Below are 14,011 nucleotides of genomic sequence, written 5' to 3'. Positions count from 1 at the left end.
TCAGTTAGTAGTATTACCAAACACATGAACTGTTCAGTAACATTTTTCCCTGACAGATGTGTTTTTCAGGATTTGGAGACGAGGAAGGTGATTGGGACTGGCCGTGAGACGAACGGGATCTATCTGCTTGAAGAGAGTTCTCGTCGGGAGGAGTCAATGGATAAGAAGTCTTTTGTTTCCCAGTCTGTGAGTTCGGTTATGCTTTGGCATAACCGATTAGGTCATTTGTCTTTTAAGTCTTTGAAGAGTCTGTTTCCTGCTTTATTTGAGTCTGTTGAGTTATCAACGTTGAGGTGTGAGAGTTGTGAGTTTGCCAAACGTTGTAGAACCTCTTATTCTTTAAGTAATAAAAGGAGTAATTCCTCTTTTGATATTGTGCATACTGATGTTTGGGGGCCATATCATATCTCTTCTATGGGTGGGTACAAACATTTTCTACTGTTTGTTGATGACCACACCCGTTTTTCTTGGGTCTATCTTATGCGTTCTCGGGATGAGGTTCCTACTCTGACCCAAAACTTCTATCAGATGGTTCTCACTCAGTTTGGGACCAAAATCAAAGTCCTTAGATCTGATAATGCAAAGGAATACTTTGCTCAGCCATTGACCTCCTACCTTCTCAGCCATGGAGTTATTCACCAGAGCACTTCCCCTTATACACCACAGTAGAACGGTGTTGTCGAAAGGAATAATAGGCATATCTTGGAGGTGGCTAGAAGCATTATGTTTATCTCCAACGTACCTATTTGCTTCTGGGGTGATGCTATCCTCACGGCAGTTTATCTCATTAATTGAGTTCCTTCCCAGGTTCTTGATATGAGAACCCCCTTTTCCCTTCCATACCCATACGAAGAGTTGTTCATTGTTCCCCTTAAAACCATTGGTTGTACCTGTTTCGTTCAGCTTCTCGGGCCTCATCATTCCAAGTTTAAACCTAAGGCCTCCAAATGCATTTTCCTTGGTTATGCACAAACTCAAAAGGGTTATTGCTGTTATGATTTGGTTTTAGGGAAACGATTTGTCTCCATGGATGTCACCTTCTTTGAGGAGACACCCTATTATCCTAGGGTTTCTCCTCAAGGGGAGAACAGTGAGAGTGGGGCTGTTTTGAGTTTCTTTCCTCAGGGGGAGAGCAGTGAGAGTGGAAGTGGGGCTGGTAGAAGTGGGGCTAGTAGAAGTGGGGCTGTTCCTTTACCTATTCCACTGGATAATGAAGGTTGTAGTGGTGAGGGTGGTCAGAGGGAGCCGGAGTTGAGTCTATCATAGGCGATGCAGGCAGGTTGATCCTAGTCATCGGCAATCCCGGCCAGCTCTAGTTCCTTCCGCGGCTCCAGATCCAAAGCCTACTGAGATACCTCTCACTGTTGCCACTTCCCCTCTTGTGGATGACCTTGATCTCCCTATTGCCATTCGCAAAGGGAAACAACATTGCACCACCTCTACAGCTCACAGCATCTCACAGTTCTTATCCTATGATCGTTTGTCTCCATCTTACCGGTCCTATCTCACTTCCATTGTCAATGTCCCTATTCCAAGAGCAGTGCAAGAAGCCTTATCAATTCCATAATGGAAAGATGCAATGCAAGTCGAAATGGATGCCCTGATGAAGAATAATACTTGGGCACTGGTTGACCCACCAAAAGGAAAGAAACCGGTGGGATGCAGATGGGTGTTCACTGTGAAGCATAATGCTGATGGCTCTATTGAAAGGTACAAAGCTCGGCTGGTTGCAAAGGGGTTCACTCAGACTTATGGTATAGACTACTTGGAGACCTTTGCCCCAGTAGCCAAGATGACCACCATCCGAGTTCTGTTATCCCTTGCAGCAAATCGTTCTTGGCCCCTGTTTCGAATGGATGTTAAAAATGCCTTCCTGAATGGAGACTTACAGGAAGAAGTTTACATGCAGTTGCCTCCTGGATTCTATGATACAAAGACAGGTAAGAAAGTTTTCCGACTGAACAAGGCATTGTATGGTTTGAAACATTCACCTAGAGCCTGGTTTGATAGGTTCAGATTAGCCCTTGGAAAGTTTGGTTATGTACAGGCCCAGTCAAATCATACACTATTCATCAAAAGGGTGGAGTCCTCTCTAACACTACTTGCGGTATATGTTGATGATATTGTGGTGACAAGAAATGACAGGCATAAGATTAAGTCTTTTAAACAGCTCTTTCATCAAGAGTTTGAGGTGAAAGATCTTGGTGCACTACGGTACTTTTTGGGTATTGAGGTTGCTAGATCCAAGCAGGGGATTTTTATCTCTCAGAGAAAATATGTTCTAGATCTGTTGGCAGAAATTGGAAAGTTGGGTGTTAAGCTGGCTGATACACCCATCGAACAAAATCACAAGATTAGTGCAGAGGGCGGAGAGCCTCTTGAAGACAAAGTTATGTTCCAACGGTTGGTTGGAAAGCTCCTATATCTCTACCTCACTCGCCCGGATATCAGCTATGCAGTTAGTGTTGTTAGCTAGTACATGCACTCCCTAGAACTTTTCATCTTCTTGCGGCAGAGAGAATATTAGCATACTTGAAGAGATGCCCGGGTAGAGGTATGCTGCTCAAGAACAATAATCACATGAGGGTGGAAGTCTATACAGATGCCGATTGGGCTAGGAGTGTTGATGACAGAAGGTTTACTCTGGATATTGTGCCCTTGTCTCTTGGAGGAATAAGAAGCAGAGTGTTGTTTCCCGCTCCAGTGCTGAAGCGAAATACAGGTCAATGGCTAATAGAGTGGCTGAAATCTTGTGGCTGAGGTCACTACTCGAAGAGTTGAGTATTGACTATGAAAAACCCTTAATGTTGTATTGTGATAATCAGGCAGCTATCAACATAGTCCACAACCCAGTGCAACATGACAGAACTAAACATATCAAAGTTGATCGACATTTTGTGCGAGAAAGAGTCACATCACAAGAAGTGTGTCTTCCGTACATCACATCTAATATGCAGCTCACGGATGTCCTCACCAAGGTTGTACCAAAGAAGAAGTTAGAGACAGATCTATCCAAGTTGGGAATGATAGATATCTACTCCCAACTTGAGGGGGAGTGTAGAGAACACTGATGTGGGCCCCACTGCAATGGTCCCCACTGTGTTCGTAGGACAGCATGTGTAGTTATTTGTTCCAGTTATAGTAGTGTCAATTTGAGTCAGTTTGTTAATTCAGTTGTTATTTATTTCAGCTTTTATTTACTTTATTTATTATGTAAGTACTAAGGGCAGATGTGTCATTTCCATTATGTACTAAACATAACCTATAAATAATAAGAAAGTGGCGGCGGCAGATTAGTAAGAATCTGTCCCTCCTTTCAACCACTTGTGTTCTCCTGTTTCTCTTCTATTCTCTCTCCTATTCTCTCCTTTTCTTCTGTTTTGTAAACCTAAAACCTATTAGGATTCAAGACTGATTACAGTCTTGATCTTCTACTACTTGCAGCTTGTTGATGTTCTTTCAAAAGGTGTTGCAAGAAACAAGTTGGAGCATGATCTACGCAAGTTGGGAATGTATGACATCTATTCCCAACTTGAGGGAAAGTGTTGAGTTTTGGGCTGATAACATTTGTTTTTATTTACAAAGCATAGTTAGAGAGTTATTGGGCCCAAGGCCCTTTAATATGTTTAAACTAAGAGATTTACTTAGCTTTTACAAGTAGCCAACTTATTAAGGGAATACTTGTCTTTGTATTCAGTTTTATTTATGGGTATATAAGCTAATGAAAGGGGCAGCCAGACCTAATTTTGGCTTCTCCCCATTCTCTTCAACTTCTCTCCTCTTTTCTTCTCTGCACAAACCTTCTCTTTTCTTTCTTTCACAGATTTTATATCAAAAGAGAATTTTTGCACTTTTCTATTGCTTGTATAGAAAGGAATCTTCTTTAACAACTTTTTACCATGAAACAAAATATATTAAGTTAAAATGAAAGACACTTTGTTGAACAAAAAAGGCCCCAGAAATTATTTTTTTCCTCACTGAAGTGAAACAAACTGTTAGTTCTCTATGGGTTGTTTGATCAGTTCCAACAAAAGACAGGTTATTCTTCATGGAACATGTAAAGCCATCAAACAATTTATTGCACATTGAACTCATGCAAATTCAAAATCAAAATTAGAAAATGATTTAGTTTCTAGTTATACTGGATGTTTACCTTGATCAGGAGTCACATTACGCACATGGAGGTCACCTTTTCTAATGAAGCCAGAAATGTTGTATTCTTTCTGTCTATCTCTATAACACCATAAGCAGTCCAAATCCTGCAATTTCTCCACCACCTTAGTTAACCGTAATAGGAAATGTTTCCTAAGATGCACTGAAATTGCTATGAAGGTGCACAAAGCCAAGTACCATGAGTCCTTAAATTCAACCAGGAAGTTACAACAGGTCATACCTGCAACATTGCACTAATGCTGAGATAAGCAAGCTTAGAAAGAATAGACTGACACCACGTCTCATGCATCTCTTAAAGTCTCATAGAAAACAGATATGAACACAGAAGGGTATCAAGCAATAGATTTTTGTGGCCCTAGGATTGACACCCCTCTTAGACTGCACACTAGCTGCTCCTTCCTTGCTGTACACAAATCTATGAGATTGTAAAGATCACTGTTAAGAAAAATAAAAAATAAAATTGAAGTGTCAACAGAAAAGCGATAAAGAATAGCACTTCTACCTGTAATGCAGGATAAAGATACGCACATCAAACATAGACAGCCAAGATGCCTCATCTTCAACTTTGCTACCCATAGATCCCTATAAGTGCTAACAGCATGGCTGATGGCTTAGTAAGGCAAGGGGTTAACCAATCTAATATCTATTAGGATGAGGTTCCAAGGGGAACCTGATGTAAAATACATGGGGGTAGACAGTAATGCTGGTCTATGATCTTTTTCTTCTATCTTTGCTACCCATTGGAGTAAACATAACCAAATACCTAATACATCACAAATCTACTCTTCTCTTTATGAAATCCATATTATGTGGAACAATAAAACCAAACACTTCAGATAAAATAAGAACATGCATTGTGCCTTCATAAATTGCAGAAGAAATTGGAGAAGATACAAAGGGATTTCCTGTGGATAGATTAGCAGAAGAAGGATAAAATTCACCCAGTACAATGGGAACAAGTGTGTCTTCAACCAGCTTTTGGTTCTGGATATTTTCCCCCCAACCACATCTCCTGTGGATACAAATTATTGCAGAAAAATTTGGTTTTAATAACTTCAACTGCGACCCGTGAGTGGCTGAAGGCCCCCATGGTTGCTCTATTTGGAGAGGAATTTGAAAGTTTCATAACAAGATCTTGCAAGGTATTGAGCTGAAAATGAGAAAGGGTAAGAAAGGACCTGAGTGACTCTAGAATTGAGGACCTGATTGTTCTGCTCAATCTTATAAATATATCTGCCCCTCATCCAGATCAAGAGGATGAAAGGAGTTGGAAATGATAGAAATCATGTATTTTCTCTGTTTTGGAAATGGGAAAAATCATGTATTTTCTCTGTTAAACGGTAAAGCAAAAAAAGTGACAGCTGCTTGAATTACCCGTCACCTTCCCATTTGGAGACGTATCATCACGTTAGTACCCGTAGCCTAAACGATGGCTACACACCCCATCATCTGACACACCCACCAAACAATCAGTGTTTGATTATCAGAACTCAAACTGACAGTAGAATTCAACACCATGCACAGCAAAATATTTACAGTGTAAACAAAACATGGGAGTTAGCTCACACTACCTGGTACTGCATTAAGAACAACATTGACACGGACATCCCACTTCCAAAACATTGGGGGGTTGTCACCCCGCCAATCAAAATATATCACCCCAATGTACCATTTTTGAAAACTAGAACACTCGCATAACCTAACCAAGTAAATACATGTTTCTTGCCAAGAAGCCCTCTGTCAAAAGTCATGGGGGGCTGCAAAACCAAAAGTAACGACACCTATGACTTTCGACAGAAGCCTTCCAGCCAAGAAACAGGGAGCTAATAATGCAAGAGTCGAGTCAGACCTCAAAGCGAAAATAGACCAATCGCACCAATGCTAGAAATCCTGGAACTCACAATTGCGTTCTATCAAAAACCCCCGAATTCAAAACAAACTTCTCAACCCACTGTAGCCTTTCAAAACGCATTGACGACACAAATGCTTATTGATAAGCTTACCCTTACCAATAAGAAAGGGGGCTAATTATAAGTACATGTTCACCACGACTGCGATTGCAATGAAAGTACCAAATTGGAACCACAGAAACACCCATGGCGACATGCGAGCCAACGTGGATTTGCGGCGAGTCCATAACTCGTTACAGACTTGCGATGAGCTCAAGAACGTTGTGGACCTGCGATACACTTAAGAACTGACGTGCATCTACAACAAGCCAAAGACTATTCACGACAGAACAACTAGCCAATGATAGAACAACTAGGCCAACACGTTAGACTAACTCCGACATCACCCACGCCACGTCGACAAAGGGGATCCGCAAAAGGAAGTAGCACATGTGCACTAGGAGAATCCTTGGAAGAAAGGAAATGTTGTCCTAGAAAGATCTTGTGTGACACGTGGCGAACCCCCAACAGTGCCCTCCTGATGGCCGATATCGAACCGAGGATACCCTTTCCAAACAAGAGTCAAATCCCTTTTGGATCCTTCCCTTCAGGGCCTCGGGATCTCCCCTTATAAAAGGGAGTGTAGACCATAACAGACACACGATTCTGTCAATAGAAGATCCTAGCCTACCCCTATTACCCAAGACTCCTAGCATTTCTACGTCCTTCAAGGAGATCACCACCCTTTGCCTTGCCACCCCCCATTTACACTTTGGATTTGACATTTTATACTATTCCATGCACACCTCTCACCAGTTTATTTTTGTTTCTGAAATAACTAGATATGATACATGCAAACCTCTCAATCATGTCTTCTTATTTACTTTGGCCTCTTCCATTTTATTCTTTACGTTTGTCAATTTCTTACATTTTTCCTTCATGATTTTTCCTTAGAAGATTACTTGTCTTCCTCTGTTATACTTAATTGGCGATATTGTGTATCAGTAATCCTGGTGCTTGCACTTGATTCTGAAATCAGTTCAGTATTTGCTTTTAAGAATTTATGAAAATGAAATGTTTTACACTATAGCTGCCAAAGTTGGAACTTGTAATCATGGTTTTCATTATCAAAAGAAAACATCCATCACCAAAAAAAGGAAATAACTGAAACGAATGGAGACGTAAAAGGGGGAGGAAGAGAGTTGTTAACAAGTTCATTTCAGAAAATGGAGGATCTTTTTTTCTAGCTACACCCTGGTCTTAGAAGGAAAAAAAAAATGTGAAAAGAAGAACCAATGTTAAAGCAGAACACTACTATAAAGCCATTAAGTTTTAAATTTTGATGGTTCTTTTTCTTGATAAGTAGAGAAGGTTGAAACACACAGTAATAGTTCCAGGACCAGGGATAGATCAGAAATCTTCTTAGCTAGATCCTTCTTCAGGCATCTGAACTCCATCTTCCTAGCTTCATTTCCCAGTACCATGATCCAGTTTCTATTCATTCCATTCAAAGTAGCATATACAGTGTGTTTGGCCACCTTGGGGAGAAGCTTAACAATTGAAAACTTAAATAGAAGAGGCACAGATCTTACCAACACTGATTGTGTAGTGTGCTCCCTTAAGGCCTTAACCCAGAGTCAGCTAACCACTGCTTATTTGTCCATTGCCAGGTTTATCAGGTCACATATTTTTTGTGCAAAAGTAACTGAGATTTTATTCAAGGAAAAGGTACATGGGAAAATGTACATCAAGAGCCAGAAATGGCAGAAAAAAAAGTTACGGTCATAGCACTAAACATAACTTCCCTATGAACACCAGATTTAGCTTGGCCGTCTGCTATACTATTTAGTTCTCTGGGGATCCAGTTCAGCTTCACATTCATTGAATCCATAATATCTCTAGCCTCAGAATCACTTTCAATGGTTAGAGAGGAAAAACCTAACACTAGCAATTTGAAGCCCTGTGAGTACAGCCAAAATCTCTGCCTTTGTAAGTCAGCAGTCCCTATCGGTCTACTGAAATCCCAACAGATACTCCCATCTCTCCCTGGCCCTGCTGCACCGGTGTTCCCTTACGAACTCCCATCAAAGTTTAGTGTCATCACCCCCTCCTCCTTTGAAGGTAAGTGTTTATGGGTAAAAGCACAACCAGGGAAGAGTAGAGGACTTCTACTATATTTCTTTGAAGGTCATTCAAGAAGATTCCGTTGAACTCTCCAGAATTAACCACCCAAAAGTCACATATGATGGACATTGTGGCGAAATATAGAGGGAGAGAAGAAGAAATTTTTCTTTGTTGATCATAAAAACATATTGAGCATACAACTTAAATAAGAAAAGATAGGAAAGACAAACCCCTAGAATCTCTCTCAATCAGGGATTGACTAAATCTTTCCCTTAATCCTAGGATATGACTTTCCTAAATTTATTCAAATCTAATCTTTCCTAAATTTATTCAAATCTCTTAATCAATCAAACCATATCTTTCTTAATTTGCCACAAATCCTATCTTTCTTAATTTGCCAACACTCCCCCTCAAGTTGGTGCAAAGATATCTATCATGCCCAACTTGCTAACTTGAAGTTCAAATGGCTGTCTCAACAAGCCCTTAGTCAAAACATCTGCAACTTGCTGCATGGTTGGTACAAACGGAATGCAAATTATTCCTTCTTCAAGCTTCTCCTTTATAAAGTGTCTGTCAATCTCAATATGTTTAGTCCTGTCATGTAGAATCGGATTATGAGCAATGCTGATAGCTGCCTTGTTATCACAATACAGTTTCATAGGAAAACTCACTGGTCTCTTAAGATCTGCTAGCACCCTCTTTAGCCAAAGAACCTCACAACTCCTTGAGCCATTGATCTGAATTCAGCCTCAGCACTACTTCTAGCAACTACACTTTGCTTCTTGCTTCTCCAAGTAACTAAATTAGAAATGTGCAGTACCCCGAAGTTGACCTTCTATCAGTGATCGAGCCTACCCAGTCCGCATCTGTATATACCTCAACCCCTCTCTTCTCATTTTTCTTGAAGAAGAGTCATTTTCCTGGTGTGCCTTTTAGATACTTAAGAATTCGATACACAGCTCCAAGATGTTCTTCATACGGGGGAGTGCATAAATTGACTCACCATGCTCACAGTGAAGGCAATATCAGGACGTGTATGTGACAAGTAAATCAATCTTCCTACCAGCCTTTGGTATCTACCCGTATCTACTGGAACCCCATCTTTAACTTCTCCAAGTTTAGCATTAACTTCTATCGGAGTGTCTGAAGGTTTGCATCCACTCATTCCAGTTTCTTTCAAGAGATCTAGAATATATTTTCGTTGCGAAACCACAATACCCTTCTTTGATCTTGCCACTTCCATTCCAAGAAAGTACCTTAGCTGGCCTAAGTCTTTAATCTCGAATTCCTTGACTAAGCTCTGCTTTAGTCTACTCATCTCTTCAATATCATCTCCAGTCAAGATTATGTCATCAACATAGACAATCAAAACCGAAACCCTGTCTTTGGTGGATCTTTTTGTGAAAAGAGCATGACAGATTGTCCTTGACTATATCCTTGATTTTTAACGAACCTTGTGAATCTTTCAAACCAGGCACTAGGAGACTATTTAAGTCCATATAGAGACTTTTTTAGCTTGCATACCTTAGTTCCAAACTTCTCAATGAAACCAGGTGGAGGCTTCATATATACTTCTTCTTCCAAGTCTCCATTCAAAAAGGCATTCTTCACATCCAGCCGATTCAGTGGCCAGTCAAGATTAGTTGCAATAGATAAGAGTACTCGAACTGTATTTAGCTTCGCCACTGGAGAAAAGGTCTCAGAGTAGTCCACTCCATATGCCTAAGTAAAGCCTTTAGCTACTAGGCGAGCCATGTATCTCTCCAAGGATCCATCTGAGTTGTACTTCAGAGTGAACACCCATTTACAACCAACAACTGTCTTTTCAACCGGCAAATCCATTTTTTCTTCACATCCAGCCGATTCAGTGGCCAGTCAAGATTAGTTGCAACAGATAAGAGTACTCAAACTGTATTTAGCTTCGCCACTGGAGAAAAGGTCTCAGAGTAGTCCACTCCATATGTCTGAGTAAAGCCTTTACTAGGCGAAACTTGTATCTCTCCAATGATCCATCTGAGTTGTACTTCAGAGTGAACACCCATTTACAACCAACAACTATCTTTCCATCCGGCAGATCCACTTTCTCCCAAGTAGCATTCTTTTCCAAAGCTCTCATCTCCTCAAAAACAGCTTCTTTCCACTCATGAACATTTAGAGCCTCCTAGATACTGTTAGGAAGGGATACACTAGACACTTGTGAAATAAAAACACAATATAAAGGAGAAATATTTTTGTAAGATACAAAATTTGACAGAGGATGTTTTGTACAAGACCTAACACCTTTCCTAAGAGCAATGGGAAGATCAAGCTGACTGGAAGAATTAGAATTACCTAGAGGAATATTTTCAGGAATTTTTGGAGAATTATCATGAATTTCATGATCCAACCTCATATCAGAATCTTGTTGATGCAACAGAATAGTGCCTCTCCTTTTATGTGCTAGATATTCCCTTGAATATACAAGGCCTTTATACTGTTTCGCACGCATCTCTGTTGTTTCAGCTTTTTCATTTTGAAATGGCATCACCAAAGGTTGTTCATTTTCAATATTTAATTCATTTGTTTCCACTAATTTTGTATTTTTTGCCTCACTTTCTTTCGGTGACTGGTTGTGAGGAACATCATTATGGACAAATTCAAACATTAAATCGGAACCATCTAAAAAACCATCTTCACTAGTGTTGCTCTCCCCCTAAAGATGGGAGTTGTTGTAGTACAAGGTTCCTTCAAAGAATGTGACATCCATAATCACAAACATCCTTTTCAAAACTAGATCAAAGCATTTGTAACCTCTCTGATTAGTGGGATAGCCTACAAAAATACATTTATGTGCTTTCGGATCAAGTTTTGAATGTTTAGGATCATGGTTATGAACAAATGTGACACTTCCAAAAATTTTTAAGGGAATGTTTGTCACTAGCCGAGAGTTTGGAAAACAGTCAATGAAAACTTGTATGGGTGTTTTAAAATCCAAAATTCATGTAGGCAGTCTGTTAATCAAATAAGTGGCTGTTAAAACGGCTTCTCCCCAAAGATACTTAGGAACCTTAGTTTTAAAACTTAGAGCTCTAACAACTTCAAGGAAATGTTTGTTTTTCCTTTCAGCCACCCCATTTTGTTGAGGTGTATTGTTATACGAACTTTGGTGTACAATTCCTTTCTTAGCAAAAAAATTCCCTAACACATTGTTAAAAAATTCCTTTCCATTATCACTTCGAAAAATTTTAATCTGAGTCTGAAATTGTGTTTGAACCATGTTATAGAAATTTTTGAACACAGTTTCAGCATCAGATTTCTTTTTTAAAAGGAAAACCCAAGTGACCCTAGTATGATCATCAATAAAAGTAATGAACCAACGTTTTCTAGAAAGAGTTGTTACTCTAGAAGGACCCCAAACATCACTGTGAATCATGGTAAATGGTTTTGATTTTTTATATGGTTGAGACTAAAAAATAGCACGATGATGTTTTGCTAATTCACAAGATTCACACTTGAAAACTGAATGATTTTTATTCATGAATAACTTGGGAAATAGATGCTTTAAATATTGAAAGCTAGGATGTCCTAATCGATAATGCCATAACAAAATTTCACTGTCACTAGAAACAAAGATAGAACTGAAACAAGTCTGTCAGTCTTACCTTCCAAAGGTTGATCCTTTATTAAAAAGGTAGAGACCACCATCCTGTTTAGCACCCCCAATCATCTTCCCCGAGGTTAAATCCTGAAATTCACAACAAGAAGACCAAAAATTAACTCAACAATTATGATCAAGGGTTAGTTTGATGACAAATAAGAGATTGTATGATAGGTTAGGAACATGCAAAACATCTTTGAGGTTTAGAGAAGGAGAAATAGATATATTTCCTTTCCTAGCAACAATAACAAAGGAACCATCTACAATCTTAACCTTTTGATTCCTTACACAGGGTGTATATGAAGAAAAGAATTGCGAAGTGCCGATCATATGATCAGTGGCACCTGAATCTAATATCCAAGAGCCATTAGATTTGGTACAAGCAATGGCTGCAATGAAAAAATTACCTAACTGAGCTAAAGAACAAGATGGGTTAGAATTTCTTAACGATTAAGATTGAAACATTTTATATAAGTGCTCTATTCGTTCCTTTGTGAAAGGAAGAGACTCTAAGGATGATTGCTGCCCTAGATCCGAGTTGCTTACTTGAAGTGCGCGGACATTTCCCCTGCCTGATTTTTTCTTCCAACTCGCCGGTTTCCCGTGTAGTTTCCAATAGGTTTCCCAAGTATGCCATGGCTTTCTACAATGATCACACCAAGGCCTCTGCTTTCCTCCTCGTTTATCTCCATCTAAGTCTGCACCTCGGGCCACAAGAGCAGACCCTTCATTCTCTGTTTTTGTTTCACTAACATTCTTCAACATCACTTGTCGTCGTGCTTCTTCTCTATGCACTTCTGAAAAAACCTCTCTTATAGTAGGCAAGGACTTTCGCCCTAAGATACGTCCCCAAACCTCATCGAGTTCTTTGTTCAAACCAGCCAAGAAGACAAAAACCCGACCTCTTTCTATCTTCTTTTTGTACCAAGCACTGTCACTCGGAATTTCCCATTCTTCTTCTTCAAATAAATCCAACTCTTGCCAAACAGTCATCATCTCATTATAATAAGTTGTTACTTCACGTTCACCTTGTTGCATCTTCCACATTCGGGTATTTAGTTCGAACAGTTGTGAATGATTGTCCAAATCTGAATAGGTTTCCCAAATAGCTTCCCACACATCTCGAGTCGTCGGCAGGAACATGAACGGTTTTCCAACCACCGGATCCATAGAGTTGATCAACCAGGCGGTAACCATCGAATTTTCAGAACGCCACTGCCTGTACTTTGGATCTTCAGTGGCTAGCGGTTTCACTTCGCCGTTCAAATAGTCGAGTTTCCCTTTGTCGTCAATCACCAACCGCACGGACTAAGACCACTAAGATATTTTTTTCCATTCAATTTGTGAATGGTAATTTGAAAGGAATTCTCAGAAAGAGAAATAGCCGCTGACTAAATACCTCCCTCTGGAGACGTCACACCACTGGTAGCATCCGAAGATGTTGAACGCCATCCATGGCGGCCTTAAAATTCATGATCGAACCCTAAAGCTCTGATACCATGTGGCGAAATATAGAGGGAGAGAAGAAGAAATTTTTCTTTGTTGATCATAAAAACATATTGAGCATACAACTTAAATAAGAAAAGATAGGAAAGACAAACCCCTAGAATCTCTCTCAATCAGGGATTGACTAAATCTTTCCCTTAATCCTAGGATATGACTTTCCTAAATTTATTCAAATCTAATTTTTCCTAAATTTATTCAAATCTCTTAATCAATCAAATCATATCTTTCTTAATTTGCCGACAGACATATATACAGTTAATTGGTGTTTTCCATAGACCATAGAACAACTCTTCATGGCTTCGTAAACAAAGGGACTAAGCAAACAAAGAAAAGCATTGTGGTCAATGATTCCCTTTGCGTTTTTTCACCATATGGATGAAAGAAACTTTTGCACATATGAAAACACAACGATCCCATATAACAAAAACTTAGGAGAGCAGTTAAAAGTTACGATACCCAGAGTCCCAGATAACCTGTACGTGTCTAGTATACTTGTATACTTATAGGATATGATACCGGATTAGAAAATTATGGCACCAAAATATGCTTTGGTCTGAAAACACAAAAAAGGAACTGAGTAGGCATAAATTTTGGCACGATTTTAAACTGATGAAACAGTCCATTGATGCCTCTTATGTGGTTAAATTGCTGAGACAATCCGCCAATTTCTCTTGCGTGGTTA

The 14,011-nt window shown here is 39.6% G+C and overlaps 1 protein-coding gene across 23 annotated transcripts in view; it reads right to left on the bottom strand.

Moving 5' to 3' along the window:
- Positions 1-14,011, bottom strand: part of NMAT1 (Intron maturase, type II family protein) — a 52,402-nt gene that overhangs the window by 25,257 nt on the left and 13,134 nt on the right. For 5 of the 23 annotated variants that reach the window (XM_088974510.1, XM_088974523.1, XM_088974508.1 and 2 more), the window contains 3 exons: positions 11,828-11,910; positions 4,394-4,588; positions 4,154-4,259 (listed from right to left, as the gene is read on the bottom strand). The gene's annotated coding sequence lies outside the window, so the exon portion shown is untranslated. The other 18 variants (XM_088974530.1, XM_088974511.1, XM_088974518.1 and 15 more) reach the window with 16 other exon arrangements.

The sequence above is a fragment of the Nelumbo lutea genome, chromosome 3, assembly GCF_056320005.1.
Source record: "Nelumbo lutea isolate HS-2025 chromosome 3, American lotus-T2T, whole genome shotgun sequence".
NCBI lineage: Eukaryota > Viridiplantae > Streptophyta > Magnoliopsida > Proteales > Nelumbonaceae > Nelumbo > Nelumbo lutea.
Note: the sequence above shows the minus strand (reverse complement) of the source record. Positions and strands in the feature narration are given on the sequence as shown.